Source organism: Myotis yumanensis, unplaced genomic scaffold (assembly GCF_028538775.1).
Source record: "Myotis yumanensis isolate MYYU_CA2020_CCGP unplaced genomic scaffold, mMyoYum1.0.hap1 SCAF_15, whole genome shotgun sequence".
Taxonomy (NCBI): Eukaryota; Metazoa; Chordata; class Mammalia; order Chiroptera; family Vespertilionidae; genus Myotis; species Myotis yumanensis.
In genome coordinates, this window is record NW_027223766.1 from 1,568,289 (window position 1) to 1,587,814 (window position 19,526).

A 19,526-nucleotide genomic window follows, 5' to 3' on the forward strand; every position below is an offset into this window, starting at 1 on the left:
CTGCACATGGCAGTTTGCCAACCACTGGCCTAAGCCGTTAATTGGACATCCCCCAAGGGTTCCTGGGCTGCCAGAGGGATGTCTGACTGCCAGTTTAGGCTCTATCCCTCGGGGAGTGGGTCTAAGCTGGCAGGTGGACATCCCCTGAGGGCTCCAGGACTGCAAGAGGGTGCAGGCCGGGCTAAGGGACACCCCCCCCAAGTGCATGAATTTTCATGCACTGGGCCTCTAGTAATAATATAAGAACAGGAGACCCATGTGCATTTTGTAAGCACAGATATTTCCATTGGGCAATGACAGGGAATAGGAAACTTTTCCCATCCAGTCGCACTGAGAACTTCAACCATCTTGCAAAAACGTTTCTCTGAGTACAAACAGCCTTATAGAGGGTGCATGAGGATGGGGGACTCTGACCTCTTTCTTTCAGGAAGGGAGGTGAAGGGCAGTGAGATACAGAATCAAACCCGTGCTGTGATCAGACAGCCAGGGCGGGGCACAGTGCTAGTGCACATCCCTCGGCTCTGCCTCCAGCTCTCCTTCCAGAGGCAGAGCGGGAGATCGGGCTGGTCACTGTGCAGAGGGCGTGTCGCTGACCAGGGCTGAGTCAGGACCACAGCTTCCCTTCGCAGTGGCTTTTCATTACAAGGTGTTATTGTGAGGAATGACACAGGTGTCCACCTCCAGCCCTCGGGTCCCGAATCGGGGAGTGAGACCCCAGAAAGGACAGAACACGCCCCAGGGCTGCCTCTAGGAGCAGCTCACTAGATAGAACAGGCAGGAGGCCCGTCAGGGGAGCATTAACCCGGCAGGTAATCAGGTAGACAGACGGCTGCACAAGAGAAAGGCCGCAGCTGTGTCGGAGGCGGAAGAGAGGGCGCCCATGGTGCAGTGGTGATCGGTGAAGCCACAGACGGGCGGAAGGAACAGGAGCAGAGGCAGCATGGGCGGCTGAGTCTGAACCCTGCTGCCTCTGTCCCTGGGGGCGGTGGGGGCAGGAGAGGGGGCCTTTGTGCCCACAGGCACTGCGTGGAGGGGACCCTGCAGTCCAGCTGGGCAGGGAGGAGGCAGAATCTCGCTGCAGAGCCAGTGCAGAGGGAGAGGAGGCCCTGCCTCCCCTGCATGTGGAGGCCGCTGGAAGCTCGTTGGAAGGACAGCCAATGGGATGGGTCACCTCATCTTTTGTTATTTCTGGTGTAAACATTGGTCTTGCTAGAAACTCATTTTGTTTTCACCTGATTGGGGAAAATGAGCTTGTCCGTGCAGGTGATAGTCCTGATTTAGGAGCATGTGCGGGGACGGTGGGGCCAGGGCAGAGGACCCCGGAGGTCCCAGGGCCACAGGTGCCCACCACACTGCTCCCAGGGGTGCAGCGAGGAGCCCCTGAAAACGTCATGGCAACCTGAGAACAGGAGTTTCCCACAGAAAAGTCGGTCTGATGGTGTCGAACTTGCATGCACTTTTTGCCTTCTTTTGTTTTTAGTGACATTTTCTCATTTTTGTACTTCGTTAGCAGCGTGGAACCGGCTATTGGTGTGAAATGGAGCTGTCAGACATAATACAGGATTCCATGAAACTCAGAAAATGGACTCTCAGTCACCACACGGGGCCCATTTCAGGTGCATGGCCTGCTCTGTCGAATCAGGTGAGGCCGCTTCAGACCTGGGTCCACGTGTCACTCAGCTGGTGGGCGTGGTGTTTGTTCTTTTTCCTGCTTTTCCATTGGGTGGGGATGAGACGCCAGCGCCCGGTCCTGCCACTGGCTCTCGGGGAACCTCAGCTCCAAGCACACCAGTTGGACTTCTGCTCAGACCCTCAGAGTAGTAAAGGTCAGGACTGAGTCCAGTCCTGTGAGGGGCCCTCAGGACACAGGCATAGGGGGTGCAGTCCTGTGAGGGGCCCTCAGGTGTAGATGGGGTGCAGTCCTGTGAGGGGTCCTCAGGTGTAGACGGGGTGCAGTCCTGTGAGGGGCCCTCAGGTGTAGACGGGGTGCAGTCCTGTGAGGGGCCCTCAGGTGTAGACAGGGTGCAGTCCTGTGAGGGGTCCTCAGGTGTAGACGGGGTGCAGTCCTGTGAGGAGGCCCTCAGGTGTAGACGGGGTGCAGTCCTGTGAGGACGCCCTCAGGTGTAGACGGGGTGCAGTCCTGTGAGGAGGCCCTCAGGTGTAGACGGGGTGCAGTCCTGTGAGGACGCCCTCAGGTGTAGATGGGGTGCAGTCCTGTGAGGAGGCCCTCAGGACTCAGGTGTAGACGGGGTGCAGTCCTGTGAGGGGCCCTCAGGACTCAGGTGTAGACGGGGTGCAGTCCTGTGAGGGGCCCTCAGGACTCAGGTGTAGACGGGGTGCAGTCCTGTGAGGGGCCCTCAGGACTCAGGTGTAGACGGGGTGCAGTCCTGTGAGGGGCCCTCAGGACTCAGGTGTAGATGCGGGACTTGCAACAGCTTCGTACCTCGGTGTGGACGCAGACAGCGAGTCTAAGACCTTTAACAGCTGCCCCTCTCAGTGGCGACTGATCACGGGTGCCCTGCCATTTACCTCGGGAAAAGAATCAGTCTTAAAATCAGAGGAACCTGTGTTTCTAATTATTGAGTGAAAATGCACTGATGGGACGTGTGTGTCAGGAACTGGATCTGAGAGGCCGAGGGGTCTGGAGGCTCACGGTGCCTCTGTGCCCTGGAGGGGCTGGTGCTGCCCCCAGGAGGTCGGGGCACTTCTCTGCCTTTTCTGCCTCCTCCTGGGAGGTCTCTCACCTGGGCGTGTGGCACAGGCACAGTGCCTCCTCCTCCTGCCCACTCTCCTGGGGGCGCCCCTCCAGGAGACCAGCCCAGGTGTGAGGGGGCTCACTTGTACTAAAAATGATCTGAGATTCTGGTTCACCTGGTGGGCTGGCTTCCTGTTTGCTAAAACCCAGAGGCTGAGTCTGCACCCATGTTTCCTCTGTGAAAAGAGATGAAATTATTAACTGCACACGCTGCAGTGAGGTTCCAGGCTCAGACTCCGGCCCAGCCCCACTGCCTCGTACGTCTCCGCTCTGGTCTGCACTTCTGAGCTGAAGAACCTTCGACCAAAGGGCTCTCTCGCTCCTGGGAACGTCTCTTGTTTCTAACCGTGCAGGGCCAGTGTCCCTGTGCCTGGCACTGCCACCCAGTTCTAGGTCATCATTCTTTACCGGGTCAGAAGCAGGCACTGCTCGCTTACCTGAGGGCGCTAATCGTGTGAGGAGGAGCCCTGTCATTTCAGCACAGGGACCAGGAGGGTTTACAAAACTCGGTCAGGCCCGGGCCTACATGTCCCCATAGTCACGGGCAGTCACAACCACGGTGTCAGCCTCGTGGGCTGCACGCTGCTCGCCGTGGCCGTGGTGGATGGAGGCGGCCACGTCACCTCTGTCCTCGCACAGAGAGGGGAGCTGTTGGGAGAGATGAGAGGCCTTCGGGTCCCACACCTCCAGGTGGCGGTTCAAGAGCAGGCCCGTTGCCCCGGAGCCGGTGCCTTGACCTCTTGGGTCCTGTAGCAGCCGCTCTGCTGCGACTCCGCTCACACTTCCTCCTCAGTTTTCCAGGACCTCTGACTCTCAGTAGGATTCCAGGTTTAAGCAATTTCACAGAAACTCCCCCTCGAGTGCTGTCCTGAGCGTGCACTCTTGTGTTATTTCTGCAGGTGAATCTACTTTCCTAGACTCCAATAAACAGCATCTCATATTTTGAAAACCACTGGCCCACTCGTTGAATCGCTGGGGTAACATGGGGAGCAGGGCCTGCTGAAACCATGGCCAGAGGCAGCCCTGCGTCCTCAGGGCGAGCCCGCCACCCCTGAGCCTTTGCTGTCCTCAGCCACCTCCCGGCGCTGAGACTAACCAACCAGGTGAGAAGGTGATGGAACCGACGAAGTGTTTTCCGTGCACCATGAGTTAGTCGGCTGTGCAGGCAACAGGCAGAGATGCCTTTGGAAGCTCCTACATGACGGTATTTTCTGAGCGACGAGAAATGTCAAGATTAGCAAGTCCTAGAACAATGGATTCACTATTATTCTTTTAAAACCTGAGCTAACTCCATTCCCTGGCAGCTGTCAGGACAAACCTCAGCAGTGTAAACATTAGAGGCAGAGTAAACCTTTGCAGTAGGCTTGTCACCCAGCATCACCCCACCGCTCACCCAGCATCACCCCCACCGCTCACCCTCACCCAGCATCACCCCACCGCTCACCAGCATCACCCCACTGCTCACCCTCACCCAGCATCACCCCACCGCTCACCAGCATCACCCCACCGCTCACCCTCACCCAGCATCACCCCACCGCTCACCCAGCATCACCCCCACCGATCACCCTCACCCAGGATCACCCCCACCGCTCACCCAGCATCACCCCACCGCTCACCCTCACCCAGCATCACCCCCACCGCTCACCCAGCATCACCCCACCGCTCACCAGCATCACCCCACCGCTCACCAGCATCACCCCACTGCTCACCCTCACCCAGCATCACCCCACCGCTCACCCTCACCCAGCATCACCCCAAGCGCTCACCCAGCATCACCCCACTGCTCACCCTCACCCAGCATCACCCCACCGCTCACCCTCACCCAGCATCACCCCAAGCGCTCACCCAGCATCACCCCACCGCTCACCCTCACCCAGCATCACCCCCACCGTTCACCCTCACCCAGCATCACCCCCACCACGCACCCAGCATCACCCCCACCGCTCACCCTCACCGAGCATCACCCCACCGCTCACCCTCATCCAGCATCACCCCAAACGCTCACCCAGCATCACCCCACTGCTCACGCTCACCGAGCACCACCCTCAGCGCTCACCCAGCATCACCCCACCGCTCACCCTCACCCAGGATCACCCCACCGCTCACCCTCACCCAGGATCACCCCACCGCTCACCCTCACCCAGGATCACCCCCAGCGCTCACCCTCACCCAGGATCACCCCCACCGCTCACCCTCACCCAGCATCACCCCCACCGCTCACCCTCACCCAGCATCACCCCAGCGCTCACCCTCACCCAGCATCACCCCCAGCGCTCACCCTCACCCAGCATCACCCCCAGCGCTCACCCTCACCCAGCATCGCCCCCACCGCTCACCCTCACCCAGGATCACCCCCACCGCTCACCCTCACCCAGCATCACCCCCACCGCTCACCCTCACCCAGCATCACCCCACCGCTCACCCTCACCCAGCATCACCCCCACCGCTCACCCTCACCCAGCATCACCCCCACCGCTCACCCTCACCCAGGATCACCCCACCGCTCACCCTCACCCAGCATCACCCCACCGCTCACCCTCACCCAGGATCACCCCACCGCTCACCCAGCATCACCCCCACCGCTCCCCCAGCATCACCCCCACCGCTCACCCTCACCCAGCATCGCCCCACCGCTCACCCTCACCCAGGATCACCCCACCGCTCACCCAGCATCACCCCACCGCTCACCGTCATTAACCCCCTATGCACATAAGTATATGTGTTCTAAGATTTAAAATAATATGATTACTTTTCAGATGAATTCAGGTGCTCTATCTACCAGGCTGTAGGTTGCCCCATCACGAACACCATCACATTGGGTTTCCATGTATGAATTTTAGGAGGACACAATAATTCAGTCCATAGCATGAGGGGAATGTCACAGATGTGAGAAGTGTCGTGAGAACGAAAAAAAAAAATATTGGGCCACATTGCCAAGGCTCACATTCGGAGCCTGGCTGAGCTCTGTGAACGTTTTCAGAGATTCTGTCCTATTATTGCTATTACCTGGCACATTCTGCCAAAACAACAAAACAAAATCCAAGAAAGAGCTTTTACTCCTTTATTCTCATACACAGCCTCTTGTTAGTTTTCTAAGTTCTGTCATGCAGGTGGCACAAAGTGGAGCTTAAGCACAGTATCCACGGCGTGGCAGCAGAGCTGCTGCTAAAGTAAACGTGCTTGCAGGGAAGCTGATATGAGGGCGGGAGGGACTGAGCTGAAGACACTGATTTTGGGCAACTATGCAATACCAAATATTTTTTATCTATTTAAAATGTGGTTTTTAAAAACTATGTTTATTTTTTACTTTTAGAGAGAGAGAGAGAGAGAGAGAGAGACAGAGAGAGAGAGAGACAGAGAGAGATCTATCGGATGCCTCCTGCACATCCCCTGCAGGGGATGGAGCCCACAACCTGGGCATGTGCCCTGACTAGAATCCAACTGGCGACCTTGTGGTGCAGGGGATGGCGCTCGCCCAGCGGAGCCACAGGGGCCAGGGCTGAAAGGCTTTTTTTGAGTGTGAGTTCCCTTATGGTGTTTCCCCACTACAGGGGGCTGTTGGAGATAAAATTGGAAATTTGACAATCTCAGCACCAAATGGCAGAAAGAGTATTAGGGGTTGGTGTTCTGACTTGGGGTTTGTACAGACAACTGGGGCACAGAGTTCTTGATTTTGGCAAAGTCAGTGGAATTCCTAGAGCTTTGATGACATTATCCCTAATTTATCTTTATAACCTTTGAATGGGGCCAAGGTCCCTGCTGCCAGCCTCCTGGGTCCATGACCAGGTGGACATGGACTTCATCTCATTGCCCTAGTTCTCCTAGGGCCACAGGCTCCCGAGTTACCTGTCCTAGGGTCTAGTCCCTGATCTAACGTCTTTCAGTTGGCACGGCTTCCTTGGAAATATTCCACTTAAATGCTGAAGGCGGAGAAGTTCGGAGGAAGAACATTGTAGTAATGAAATCGTAGGCTCCTTCACAAGACAAGTCACCTCCCGCTCGCTGCCGTCTCTCCACCTGTCGGTTAAAGGGCTGCATATTGATTGCACAGCAGAGCCACTGGATGAGCTTTCAGAACTATAAATTCCTGGGCCCCATCCCAGACCTTTCTCATCGGAATCAGAATCGCAGGAAGTGACCGTGGAGGAAGGAGCACTTAAGGAGTACTGAAAGGCCGCGGTCCCGTCAGAGTCGGAGACAGCGATTCTGCCACGAAGGGAGATTACTGTGCCGAGCTCTCTAGGTTCTTTGGATGCACAGCTCCAAATTCTTTTTTTCTGATTTTCACTTAAGGCCTAGTGTCTAACTTCAGCCTAGTACACACCACAGTCTCCATGGGGTATCTTTATTTAAAAGAATAATAATGATATTCATAGCAATAGTAATGAAAAGTTCAGTGTGGCTACCTTTGGATAATAGATGTGATATTAATACCATTGTAATAACCTGGTTATCTATAATAATAAAAGCCTAATATGCTAATTAGACCAGACATCTTTCCCGATGTCCTTCTGGACGACCTTCTGGACAAAGCCGGGGCTGCAAGGGAAGCCTGGGTCCCGGGTGCCAGAGGGGAACGGGTGTCAGCAGTTGGGGGAAGGAAGGCCTACTCTTGCACGAGTTTTGTGCATCAGGCCTCTAGTTAATTAATAACTGGAAAGACGCTGGCCCAGTAACATGTGGGTGACATGGGAAGATGCTTACCTGTCAGTCACACCTGGGACAAGTCCATGGCCAGGACAGGCGTGGGAAGATTTGATATTTAAACTCCTGAACAAAGGGCCTTCTCTCTCTGGCCCTCTTGGCCACACCTGTTGCAGGGGGCGCACTCCCTGCACTTGCTCACCTGGCTACAGCCACGGGACCACACCGTGGACTGATGGACTGGATCCAGCCGGATGCTGGACTGGACTCAATCCCAGCCTGGAGCACAGTCACTGGACACGGGCTCACTTCCTGCTCCACTGCACCCCCAGCTGCTGCACGCTTTCCAGGACTTTGGAAACTGAGTAACTATGCAAATAAAAGCCACTCATTCTCCTCGGTGAGTTTTGGAAAATTCATCTTCTCAAGGTATCATAAGAACCCCACTCCCACTAGTGGTGGAGAAATTCTGCTCGCTCAATCCTCCTGCCACAACATGACATCAATCAGGGGCATGATAACCCTCCCTGACTGAGCAGACAGATGATGAGCACATCAGACATGATTCCTCCAAGTGCACTTCTGAGATTGGGGGGATCTCTACTAGTAATTTGGGGCTTTTAGCCAACCTACGCCTTGATTTTTATGTCTAGTCCACATGACTCTGATAGAGTAAGAAATGCATTGTGGTCTACCTCCGAACTCTTCACAATTTCCTTTCTGATGAGGAGAGGAACATCTTGTCTTTTTAAATTTATAATAAGCCCCGCCTCCCAACACCCCTGAGTTTATGCTAATGAGTGACCCGTGCGGCCCCTGGGGAGCTTCAGGGTGGGGGTTGGCTGCCTGAGAAACCAGCCATGTGAGAAGAAGGTTAGAACTTTCTGCCTCACTCCCCTGACCTCCAGGGAGGGGACAGAGGGTGGAGGTCACCAGTGGTCAATGACTCAGTCCTGGTTATGTCAGAGAACCTCCCTAAAAACCTGAATTGCAGGATTGGAGAGCTGCTGGCTGCTGGGCCCCAGGGGGCTGGGAGCCCCTCCCCGGCCGGGCCCCACACATCTCTCTCATTGGGCCGCTCATGAGTTGTACCCTGGTAATAGCAAGTGAAACATTTTCCTGACCCTCTGAGCCACTCTAGCAATTTAGGGAACCTGAAGAGGGGTCCCAGGAACCCCTGGTTTGTAGATAGTTAGAAGCACAGGAGGTTCAAAATCTGTGGCTGGATCGGAAGTGGGGCCCTCGGTGAGCTGAGCCCTGACCTGTGGGGCTCCGGCTCAGGGCTCAGGAGCCTGGAGAGATGGAGAGTCGCTGGCGAGGGACACTCCTCTTTCGGTGTCAGAAGTGCTGTGAGTAGGAACAGACCTTAAGGAGACAAGTAAAAAGCTTGCGACCACGGGAAACACAGAGGCCAACTCCTTCCTTGGTGCCATGAGCGCACTTCTGGCTTCGGAGAAGTCAGATGATTAGGAAGCAGGTGGCCTTAGTGGACGCTGCAGACATAGCCAAACTGCAGACATTAGTCTGATACTAGCAAAACACAGCTCATTTTTGTCCTTATTCCCAGCTTTACCTTACATTTTCAGAAAGAGTGAAACATGAGGGTAGAGGGCCATTCAGCTCTCGCTGAGGCACTGGCGGAGTAGCAGAGGACAGCAGAGCGTTCATGTTTTCACTGATTTTACTCCTTTTGGATTAAAAACCACACGTTGATTTGGTGAAAGCACATTACTGGGTATTTGTTAGTGGTGAGTTTGTGCCTAAACGAGTCTTCCAAAGCCCGGGGAGAATGTTGTAGTTTTGAAACCCAGAGGGTTCCGGCAGCGCTGCAGGTACCTTGGGTCCAAGTGTGGCATCACGGAGCTGTCCCCCAGCTGTTCCCCAGCTGCCCCCCAGCTGTTCAGGGCTGTCCCCCAGCTGCCCCCCAGCTGTTCAGGGCTGTCCCCCAGCTGTTCCCGGAACTGTTCCTGGAGCTGTTTCCGAGCACACTGATGTGGAATAAAACCCCTTTGCCTGTAAAATGAACGAAGTGCAGGTGGCTGTCATTAATGACGAGGAGAGGGGACAGTAACCCGGAAAGCTCTGAAGCTTCAAACTGAGTGGTCCCACAGGGGACCACACAGACCAGACCCCGTGGCGTTTTGAGCACATCATACCGTTTGGATCGCTGGCTGATGGGTCATTTTCCTGACAATTCCCAACCAGGGAGTTCACGAGAGACCACCTACCATCACTCCATCACTCACCTGTAAGAAAATCTACTAAGCTCATGTCTCACAAAGACAAGGCTGGGTGGGATCCTTAAGAGGAAATTAATGTAAAAACACAAAGCTTCTGAGTCGGTGATTTAGGTGGAAGTTTCAAGAAAAGAAGTGGAGGCAAAGGACCCACATTTCCTTGGCCACAGACTTTTACTAAACCTCCAGGGGAACTTACTGAAACGACACGAACAAAGGACAACAGCAAAAACTGTCCGCAGGATGTTTGCAATGAGGTAAATGCACTGTTTGCCATATTATTGCTTTGAGAGTCACATTGCCGGCTCACAGGATGATGCTCCCTGTCCGAGTCGTCTGGATCAGGCAGCCCCATTCCTGCTGCTTTGCTGCACCTCTGCCTGGTGGGCTGGTGCCCTGCAGCACACAGAGTTGCACACGAGGCCCTAAAAATATCCACGTGGGAAGCAATAAAAATGTGGGAACATGGGAAGCTTTTATTATAAACTAGTGGCCTGGTGCACGAAATTAATGCACGGGGGGGGTGGGGGGGTGGGGGGAGTCCCTCAGCCCAATCTGCACCCTCTCCAATCTCGGACTCTTCGGGGGGTGTCCAACTGCTGGTTTAAGTTGATTTGTCCTAAACCAGCAGTCAGACATCCAGCTGTTCAGAGCTGTCCCCCAGCTATTCCCATAACTGTTCCTGGAGCTGTCCCCCAGCTGTTAGGCTGGCTCCTAACAGCTCACCTGCCTGCCAGCCTGATCACCCCTAACCACTCCCCTGCTGGCCTGATTGGCGCCTAACTGCTCCCCTGCTGGCCTGGTTGCCCCCAACTGCCCTCCCCTGACAGGCTGTTCACCCCCAAGGCTTTTATTAGTATAGATATGACCCTTCACAGAAAATTTCACTAACCCTGCTTTACAATGATTGAATCATTGGAGCCAGACACCAATATTTCCTTTCTTTGAATAGTGGAGGGAATAATTATCTTGTCTTTTAAGTTGCCCTGAACATCAAATGAGATAATGACTTAGAAAAGTATAAAAGCACCATATAAAGATAACTGTGTTTTTCATGTACTGAAAAGACAATAAAGTGGTAAAATGAAAAACACTATTTTTATTCTCCCCCTGCCTTCCTTTACAGCCTTTATTTAAACTTTGAAATTTATAAAAATTTCACTCCTAGCTTCATTTCTTTACATTCAATATTATTTTGTATTGGTTTCAGGTTTTATATTAGTTACAGAGTAGTGGTTAGACAATCATATACTTTACAAAGTGTCCCCGATATTTCCAGTACCACCTGGCATCATGCCGTCATTACAACAATGTTGACTATATCCCCTATTTAAGTGACAATAGGTTTACAGGTTCCTTCCAGTCTTTCTTTTGTGTTGCTCGCCCTTTTCTTTCTCACTTCTTCCCTCATTTTCTTTATATAGTATCTCAATTGGCCCTTAAAGCTCAGCGAAGGCACGGGGACACACTTACCCCATTTTACAGACCAGGAAACTGAGGCCAATTCCAGTTGCTGCGGAACCAGACTCAGCACGCAGGGAGCCCTCACAGCCGTGCTCCCCGTCCTTCCTGGGGGGCAGCTGCGGGGCCAACAGAACAAACCTCCCCCACCATCAGGCTTCCGAGCCTCGTTCTCCAGCACCTCTCCATTGCAGATGCTCCACATTCTTTCCTCTCCGCCCCGCCCCATTCTTTCCCGCCCCGCCCCATTCTTTACTGCCCCCCTTCTCCGGAGCAGGTGGTAGGCTTCGCCCTCACCCAGCAGGCGCTGACCGGCGGAGCGGGCGCTGGGGGCGGGGCGGGCGCAGGGGGCGGGGCGGGCGCAGGGGGCGGGGCGGGCGCAGAGGGCGGGGCGGGAGCAGAGGGCGGGGCGGGCGCTGGGAGCAGGGCGGACACAGAGGGCGGGGCGGGCACAGGGGGCGGGGCGGGCGCTGGGAGCGGGGCGGACACAGGGGGCGGGGCGGGCGCAGGGGGCGGGGCGGGCGCAGGGGGCGGGGCGGGCGCTGGGGGCGGGGCGGGCGCTGGGGGCGGGGCGGACGCAGGGAGCGGGGCGGGCGCAGGGGGCGGGGCGGGCGCAGGGGGCGGGGCGGGCGCAGGGGGCGGGGCGGGCGCTGGGGGCGGGGCGGACGCAGGGAGCGGGGCGGGCGCAGGGGGCGGGGCGGGCGCAGGGGGCGGGGCGGGCGCTGGGGGCGGGGCGGACACAGAGGGCGGGGCGGGCGCTGGGGGCGGGGCGGACGCAGAGGGCGGGGCGGGCGCTGGGGGCGGGGCGGACGCAGAGGGCGGGGCGGGCGCAGGGGGCGGGGCGGGCGCTGGGAGCGGGGCGGGTGCTGGGGGCGGGGCCGGTGCTGGGGGCGGGGCGGGCGTGTCTTGCTTTGGGGCCAAGGCGGGAGCCGAGTCGCGGGGAGGCCTGGTTAGCATTCGGAGCTTCGCCGACGCCGCAGAGCGGTACCCGGCAGTGCGGCGCCTCTCCACCCTGCCTCAGGGCTGCGGGTCCGCGCCCCTCCGCCGGGGGACCTTCCACGCCGGCAGTCATTGCCTCTTGTTCCGCGTCTTGGGGCCACGGCAGAACCTCACTCTCCGTAGGTGAGGCAGATCCCCGCCCGCCGGCCCCGGCCCCCTGCCCAGCCCCAGCGCCCTCCGGTGCACCCGCCTGGGCGCCGCTCTGCGCCCCTTGGGCCGCCCGCCTCTTGGCGAACCGAAGCTTCCCCTTCCCTCAGGGCTCTCCTCAGACCCCGGGAGCTCGGCTCCAGGGCCGCCCCTCCGTGGCCCCCTGCAGCCCCCGCCCCACCGGTGGGGGTGTGGGTGGGGGTGTGGGGAGCAGCTCCGGGAGTCAGTCCACCAGGTGGGCGCCGGGATCTGCGGCCCGGGGTCTGCCTGGGCGGAGAAATGTCGCCGAGACCGGAGCGCCGCCCGCCCTGTGAACGGCCTGGTGTGAGGCGTCCCGGACAATTTTGCATATCTCTCCATTATGTGTAGATTATATAGACAGATGTAATTAGAACAAGCTGACGGCCCTCACAGGTACAAAGGACTTGGTGATAACATAAAAACAGAATTTTAAAACAAGTGAAGACGGAAATTCATCCTTTTGATCCCTGAAAATGAAATATTCTACAGTGTGGCTCAGTGGTTGAGCATTGACCTATGAACCAGGAGGTCAGGGTTCGATTTCGATGCCCAGTCAGCCACGTGCCTGGGTTGCGGGCTCACTCCCCAGCGTGGGGCGTGCAGGAGGCAGCGAATCAATGAATCTGTCATCATTGATGTTTTACTCTTTCTCACTCTCCCTTCCTCTCTGAAATCAATAAAAAATATTTTAAAAAACGTTTAAATATTATTGCACATCAGATCTCAATAGAAGCACAGGTGTGCCTGTTATGGGATGTTGTAGGTGGAGACTGGCCACCACTCATATGAAAATAGAGTTGTGCCCTGGCTGGCAACGCAGCTGGCCACACCGATAGCCGCGGTGGCGGGTTCGATCCCCAGTCAGGGCACAGACAAGAATCAACCACATTGAAATGTCTCTCTCTCTCTCTCTCTCTCTCCCTTCCTTTCTTTCTAAAATCAATGAAAACTTTTTAAAAATTGAGAGTTTTACACTGAAAATCAAGACAATAAGAAACTCAGAGCCTGATGTGACGTCTCCCTTTTGAAAGCAGGATTCTTTACAAGGAAGGCAGAGCCCAGCAGGAAAGCCGTCCGTAAGGTCACGACTGCTCTGCACTCCTCCTCTCTGGACAGGGACCTACAAGCCAGAATCCCTGTCCATAAAAGGGTTAAGGAATTCCAAACTGTTGGCTCCTACCCTGAACAAGGCTTGATTCCGCCCCACCCTCAGGTGAACGCCCAGGGTCCTCTGGGTGCTGCCAGCCTCAGGGTCCTCCCTGGGGGAATGGCCCCGCCAGCAGCATCAGCACCCGGTCTGCCCAGACCCCCGGCGTCAGCACGTCTGGGGGCCCTGCCTTCGGAGGCTTGAGGCCTGCGGGCTGGGTGATGTCCAGCTGGAGAGCGGCTGGTCCGGCAGGCCGCACAGGCAGCAGGTGGTGGCCGAGTGAGGACAGGGCTGAGGTGGGCGGGTGAGGACACCCCATTGATATCTGGTTGTTTCCACGTCTGATTGGCCCCTCACCCCCCAGACGGTCACCTGGCCTGTCTCACAAAGGCCCTGTGAGCTTGTTTAGCCAGCGCCCTCCTCACCTCGGATGTTTCCTCCTAGTAATTTTCCATCCAAAGACCCTCCCCTCCTCCCCGGGCGTGAATTCCCACTCGTCCCTGCTGCACTGGAAACTGGGCTGGGCCATGCAGGTCTCCCCTTGCTGGCGATGGAGCTGCGAGGATCTGTCTGTACCTCTCCCCCGTCAGCCCTGGCTTCTCTCTGAGCTGTGTCCCATCGGATTCCTCAGGAAGCCCTGGACCAGCACCCGGGCCCCAAGTGCACCGTGAAGTCTTTGTTTTCACTGCTGACTGGGGACCGGCAACCCATCCGGGAAGCCACCTCCTAACCCGTGGCTCCGGACACAGGTCCACCGCCGCTAACAGGGACGGGTTTAGACTCTTAAGGTTCTGAGCCCAGGCTGGAACCTGGTTAGGTCTGGGCAACAGGCTGGCTCCTCGCAGGAGCAGAGCTGATGGAGCCCAGAGCACAGGCTGCCGTGGCAGCAGCATCCTGGGGCTGGGCCCGCTGACTGCGCACCCTGCCGCTGCCTCTCTCTGGGCGGTTGTCCTCAGGGTACACGGAGCTCCAGGACTGTGGGGAACTAGAGATCTCCACACACTGGCTCCTCTGACCCCGCCTGTCCCCCCGACCTGGGTTCCCACCTGCCTCCTGCCAGTCCCTGGCCCTTTGTGCTGTCTTCCTTCACACCCTCTCCTCCTCCCCTCCTAACCCAGCCTCTGTCACTTGAACTGTAGGTGCTTGCACACCACTGGGGGCTCTTATGTGACTCAGGACCCCAAAATGGGAGAGGCTAATTGGAAATGGAGTATTTACCCAGGCAGACGGCCATCTTACCCGAGGGGGTTCCCCACAGACTACAGGCAGGTCCCTCTGCAAGCACCGGTGTAAGCCATGTCACACTGAGTCGGTGCTCAGCTTTCACATTTTTCCCAGAAACACAATTGGGTTTTTATATTATTACTAGAGGCCCGGTGCACAAAAATTTGTGCACTGGCGGGGGGTGGGGGGTGTCCCTCAGCCTCACTTGTGCCCTCTCACAATCTGGAACCCCTCAGGAGATAACAATGTGCTGGCTTAGGCCCACTCCCGGGTGGCAGAGGGCAGGCCCAATCCCTAGGTGCAGCCCCTGGTCGGGCTCAGAGCAGGGCCGATTGGGGGGTTGGGGCACTGCCCCCTGTCACACTCAAGGCAGGGTAGATGGGGAGGTTGCCGCACCACCCCCTGTCACACACAGAGCAGGGCCAATCAGGGGGTTGGGGTGCTGCCCCCTGTCACGCACAGAGCAGGGCCCATCAGGGGGATTGGGGCACTACCCCCCGTCACACTCAGGGCAGGGCCGATGGGGAGGTTGGGGCGCCGCACCCTGTCACACACAGAGCAGGGCTGATCAGGGGGTTGGGGAGCTCCCCCCTATCAGGCACAGAGCAGGGCCAATCAGGGGGTTGGGGCGCCTTCCCCTGTCATGAACAGAGCAGGGCGGATAGGGAGGTTGTGGCCCCGCCCCCTGTCACACACAGAGCTGCAAGGTGATCAGGGGGTTTGGGCTCTGCCCCCTGTCACGCTGCTCCAGGGGCCAGGAGGCCTCGAGGCTCTGCTGATCCCAGTGCTGGGAGGCCTCGCGGCTCTGCTTGACACAGGGGCAGTGAGGCCTCGCTGCTCCGCTGATCCCGGTGCCAGGAGGCCTCGCGGCTCTGCTGATCCCGGTGCTGGGAGGCATATTACCCTTTTACTATATAGGATAGAGGCCTGGTGCACCGGTGGGGGCCAGGTGGTTTGCCCTGAAGGGTGTCCTGGATCAGGGTGGGGGTCCCACTTGGGTGCCTGGCCAGCCTGGATGAGGGGATGATGGCTGTTTCCAGCTGGTCACACCCCCTTCAGGGTAGCGGTCCCCACTGGGGTGCCTGGCCAGTCTGGGTGAGGGCCTGAGGGCCGTTTTCAGGCTGGCGGGCGACTGAAGCTCCAAACTTCTCCTTTTTTTCTTTTTTTTTTAATTCTTGGATTTATTTACCTTCTATGGCTGTCACTGGAACTGAGAGCTGGCTTTCTCTCTGGGGCTCGGCTCCAGCTCTGAGACCTCGGCTGCTGAAAGCAGGTATCTGGTTTGTTTGGGTTCTATAATCGAAACACTGTTTCAACTCCAGCTCTGAGGCCCAGCTGGCTGAACACAGGTTTCTGGGGTTTTGTTTAGCTTCTATATTTGTAACAATGTTTCTTAAACTGCAAGCTCAGAGGCCGGCAGCGGCAGGCGGGGAATGTTGGCTTCCTCCGTCACTGAAGCAAGCAAGCCTCCTGTTTGCTTCAAGCTGCCGGGCTGCCGGCCGCCATATTGGTTGGCAGTTAATTTGCATATCGCCCTGATTAGCCAATGGGAAGGGTAGCGGAGGTACGGCTAATTACCATGTTTCTCTATTATTAGATAGGATGTTTTACTGACCATGGCAAAATTTTATAATGAAAGCTATAAGATCTCAGTTTGCATCTGTGTGTATATGCATGTTTGTTATGTACGCATCTGTGTTATGCATGCATGTGTGTATATGTGCACATGTGTATTATGTATGCATGTGTGATGTACATTTATGTGCATTGTGTATGCACGTGTCATGTATGCATGTGTGTATATCATGCATGTATGCGTACTATTATATATGTGCTATATATGCATGCATGTTGTGTATACATGACCTTTTCTAGCTTCGGATGGAATTGCAAAATCAATTTTATAAATTTCTTAAAGGATTTCTATTCAAATTGGCTCAGAAATAATTGACCACCTATATAAATTAAATATTCTTAAAACCTGTAGAAATATAGAAACCAGCACAAATGTTTTTCTAGTTCACAAGTGACTTGGGTGAATCTTTGACAAATAAGATTAGTCTAATATTCTTGATTTAATAAAAATGGATATGTCTCCTGAGCTATCAACATTAAGATAATACGAGTATCGCTTTATTTTACTTGGGTTTACTAGTCAAATAAGGTAGTATTATCTCTACTAGATGTTTAAGATAACAAAACTATAAATCCAACCTAAGAATAAACTGTACAACGAAATGATTTGCTAAATGCACATGAAGCCTAGCAATGAAAAAAGAAAAAAAAAAGCCATATGGCTAACTTTTCTTGGCTTCTGTGAACTTCAATACTCACCTCATTTCCAAGAGCAGCTTATGAAAGAAGTCTTGTTTAATGTGTCATAAACATTCATGATCATTCAATCCCAGTTGTAAAGAACAAGTGAGTTACATAGATGTAAGTGGGATCAAAGTTTATAAATGAACTTTTCTTTTTTGCTGAGGTGTAATTAACATACAACGTTATAGTAGTTTCAGGTGTGTAACATAATGATTCAACATGTGCACATATTGTGAAATGATCACCACAATAAGTCTATATTTTGGATATTAACCCCTTAGTAGATAAATGATTTTCTTTCTTTTTAAAAAATATATTTTATTGATTTTTCAGAGAAAGGGATAGGGATAGAGAGTTAGAAACATCGATGAGAGAGAAACATCGATCAGCTGCCTCCTACACCCTCTCCCCCGACTGGGGATCGATCCTGCAAACCAAGGTACATGCCCCTGACCAAAATCGAACCTGGGACCCTCCAGTCCAAGGGCCAATGCTCTATCCACTGAGCCAAACAGGACAGATATGTGATTTTCAAATGTTTTCTCCTATTCAGTAAGGCTGCCTTTTAATTTTGTCAAATATTCACTTTGCTGTGCAGAAGCTCTTTAGTTTATAGTCCCACTTGTTTATTTTGCTTTTGCTGCCTTTGCTTTCAGTGAAAATCATTGCCAAGACTATGTTTTCTTCTAGGAGTTTTATGATTTTGGGTACTATGTTTAAGTCTTTTATTCATTTTGAGTTAGTTTTTGTGTGTGGTGTAAGGTAGTGATCCAGTTTCATTCTTTTGCATGTAGTTCAGTTTTTCCAACACCAGTTATTGAGGAGGCTGTCTTTCCCCATCATATGTTCTTAGCTCCCTCATCATAGATTTCTGGGCTCTATGTTCTGTTGCATTAATCTTTGTGTCTGTTTTAATGGCAGTGCCATAATGTCTTGATTACTATAGCTTTGTAATGTTGTTTGATATCAGGAAGTATGATGCCTCCAGCTTTGCTCTTCTTTCTCAACAGTGCTTCAGCCATTCAGAGTCTTTTATTGTTCCATATAAAATTTAGTTGTTTTTTTTTTATTTCTGTGTAAAATGCCATTGGAATTTTGACATGGATTGCATTGAATCTGTAGATTGCTTTGGGCAGTATGAACATTTTTTTTAAACTTTATTGCCTTGATGATTTTTTTACTTTTTCAAAAACAATGTTATAGCTGCTAATCTATACGAATAAAAGGGTAATATGCTAATTAGACCGGGTTGACCAGCCATCTTCTGGACGTCCGACTTCCTTCTGGACAAAGCCATGGTGGTGGGGGCCGAGGCAGAGGCAGAGGCAGTTAAGGGCAATCAGGCTGGCAGGGGAGGGCAGTTGGGGGCAAGATTAGGCAGGCAGGGGAGGGCCATTGGGGGTGAGATCACGCTGGCAGGGGAGGGCAGTTAGGGGCAATCAGGTAGGCAGGCAGAGAGGTTAGGGGCATTCAGGCAGGCAGGCAGAGGGGTTAGGGGCGATCAGGCAGGCAGGCAGATGAGCGGTTAGGAGCCAGTGATTCCAGATTGTGAGAGGGATATCCGACTGCCAGTTTAGGCCCGATCCCATAGGGCAGTCGGACATCCCCCAAGGGGTCCCCGATTGGAGAGGGTGCAGGCTTGGCTGAGGGAAACCCCCTCCCCCATGATGAATTTCATGCAACAGGCCTCTAGTTTAAAATACAGCAATTTTAAGCATACAATGACAGATTTTGACAAAAGTAGAAGCCTAAGTAATGAACACCACAACCAAGACATCCAGTATCTCCAATAGTTCTCTCATTGTCTTCTTCCTCCCTCTAAGCACTGCCTTTGTAGCCACTGGTTGGCTAATCATCACTCATGGCTTTTCCCTTTTCTTGAGTCTTATATAAATGGAATCATACAGCTTGCTCTCTTTATCTTTTTTTGCTCACCATGTTTTCGAGAGTCATCCAAGTTGTTACATTTATCAGCAATTCATTTCTTTTTAGTGTTGAGTGATATCACAATGAGTTACCCACTGATCTGTTGAGAGATATTTGGGTTGTTTCCACCTTTTCTCTATTATGAAATAAAGTCTCTTTGTGAACATGTATTTTCCCTTATCTTGGATAAGTGCCTGCTAATAATACTGGTAATATGGTCAGATGGTTAGTGTATGATTAATATTGTAAGAAATTGGCAAACTTTTCCAAAATGATTATACCATCTTCCATTTCTACAAGCAGTGTACAAGAATTCCAGTTGTTACAATAGCTAAGATCTGAAAACTGCCCAAGTGCCCGTCAGTAGATGAGTGGATAAAAAAGCTGTGATACGAGAGAAAAAATGGCGGAGGCTTAGACGGACGTGTTGGTGCTTTGTCCCGGAGCAGATAAGGGCGAGCAGCTGAAACGGGTAACAATCAGCCCAATCAAGCTAAGGAGGCTCAGCTGAGAGACAGTTTGCAGCCAGGAAAGACAGAGAACTCCTAAAAAATGGGGATGGTTAGAGATTGAGGCTGAAACCTCCCCCTGGGCGCCAGCACAGCAGCGAGACCGTGCCATCTTGTGTAGCTGTTATCCGCATCCA